The following is a 2138-nucleotide window of genomic DNA, read 5'->3' as shown; positions in this document are numbered from 1 at the left end:
AGCGATTACGCTATGAAGGTGTGGTGTAGCAGTGGGCGAGCGTCGTGGCACTTGTGGTAGTGTCAAGGCAGCCAAGTGGTTTTCCTTGGTAAGGAAAGGGAAGAATGTAGCTCCGAGAGGGAGTGTAAGTTCATGGAAGTGAAAACAGCAGTGCAGAGTTGTGATTGGAGTAATCCAAGTATGGTCATTGAGCAGCGTGTTTGCGGCAGTGGAATGGGATCACATCGGGATTGGATGTCTCCTGAGGTCACGGAAGGAATTCTGAGGGTGTAGAGCCGAGAGGCTCGGAAGGGATGCAGGGATGGAGTCTTGGATTCCCAGTATGATTCTGATCAGGGTATATGGTATCCTGGTTAGGATGATGGTATGTTATGTGATCTGTTTGATCGGCTTGTTGACTGTGAATTGTTATATGATTGTATGTTTGTGTGCACATGGTTGTTTGGACTAGAGTTGGGTTGAGGTGGGTCCTGCTTTGTGCTGTAGGCCAAGATACCCAGGGCGGACCGATTGTCCCAAAGGCCCAACGAGCAGTCCGGATAGGCTATAGGCCCCAAGAGGGCGGACCAGACGTGTCGAGGCTCGGAGAATGGACCAGGCCGACTGAAGGCCCGGTGCGGGCGGACCAGTCATACTGTAGACTCAGAGAGTGGACCAGGTGGATTGAAGGCCCGGTGTGGGCGGACCAATCACACTGTAGACTCGATGTATATGGATAGACTCGGAGGATGGACCAGGTGGACTGTTGGTCGGTGCGGCGGACCAGTCACATAGTAGACCCGAAGTGCATGGTTGTTCTGTGATCGGATATGTTATGGGATGTTATACGTGTATGGTATATGTGGTTGGTATTTTGGGGATATCTCACTAAGCTTTCGGGCTTACAGTTGTGGTTTAATGTTTTTCAGGTTCTTCAGGTGACCGTGGCAAGGCGAAGGCGTGATCGTACCGCTCCTCGTGTTTATGTGGTGATGTGATTCTGGGAATACTCTAAATAAGTTGTATTGAAAACCTTTTTGTAATAATTTAATGAAATCGGGTTGTTTTTGAAAAGTTTAAATTGATTGGAAATTTTTCGGTCGTTACACTATCATTCAGAGCCCAAATTATCTTTAAAATCAATTTAGTGTCCTTAACTTGTATGATCATTTGGGTTAATATTTTTGAATTGACTTATGCTATTTAGTCTGATCATGATGAATAGTAACTTTTATTTGGTAACTAACAAAATTAATCCATTGTTTTGAAATCAACCATAGGAAACAGGAGGGATTCGAAGCTAAACGAAAGTATCCTTTATTCTTGATTTAAAATTGTCTTTCTAGTTGTTTACTTTAGTAATTAGTTGAGTATTTTAACTAAGTTAACCTGAACTTGTAAAATCAGATAAAACCCCCCGCTTTTAGTTATTTCTTAGTTGAATTAAAAGTAGCTATTTTACTTAATTAAATTTTATTCCCTATGTTCGACACCTGACTTAACCAAGCTATTCTATAATCCAAATATGCTAAAGGAACTACCTTTTATGGGAATGAGCACGTGGACACTTATGAGCAGTGGAAAATTCTAACTATTCTCATGCACCAAACGTGAGAAAAGATGCAGTGAAGCTACGACTTTTACCAGTCACACTAAAGAATGAAGCAAAAGAATGGTTAAAAGCACTTTCCTTTGGAGAAATCACGACAGGGCTGATTTTAAGACTAAGTTCATAAACCAGTTTACCCCTTCTTCAAAAGTGGCAAAGCTTAAAAGAAACATACAAAATTTTCAACAATTAGAAGGGGAGTCGCTATACGAAACTTGGGAGCGTTACAAGAGATTGTTACAACATTGTACTCAACATGAATTCAATGTGCAAGAAGAAATCTCGATATATTATGATGGAGTCAATGTGTGCACTCACCAACTTCTAGACTCTCAAGGGCACACGACAAAGAAGGATCCGACAACAAATAAAGCTTTGAATGACGAATTCGCTAAGCATTCAAGAGAGTATCACAACCCAAATGAGGATTTCACTAGAGAAAGATCAAGTAAATATGGAGGTCAAGATGCTATTAGTTCAGTAATTGCAAAGCTCGACGCAGTGGAAGAAATGATCACAAAAATGGGTGGATCAAGATAGATGCGGAGCT

The 2138-nt window shown here is 41.7% G+C and overlaps 1 non-coding gene across 1 annotated transcript; it reads right to left on the bottom strand.

The window, feature by feature from the left end:
- Window positions 1-1744: 1744 nt before the first annotated feature.
- On the bottom strand, window positions 1745-1851 carry LOC145080828 (small nucleolar RNA R71). Its single transcript, XR_013695410.1, has one exon. It is a non-coding gene; the product is annotated as a small nucleolar RNA R71 (small nucleolar RNA).
- Window positions 1852-2138: the final 287 nt, after the last annotated feature.

Source organism: Lactuca serriola, chromosome 1 (genome assembly GCF_051521515.1).
Source record: "Lactuca serriola cultivar US96UC23 chromosome 1, Lser_US96UC23_V15, whole genome shotgun sequence".
In the NCBI taxonomy this organism is placed as follows: Eukaryota; Viridiplantae; Streptophyta; class Magnoliopsida; order Asterales; family Asteraceae; genus Lactuca; species Lactuca serriola.
Note: the sequence above shows the minus strand (reverse complement) of the source record. Positions and strands in the feature narration are given on the sequence as shown.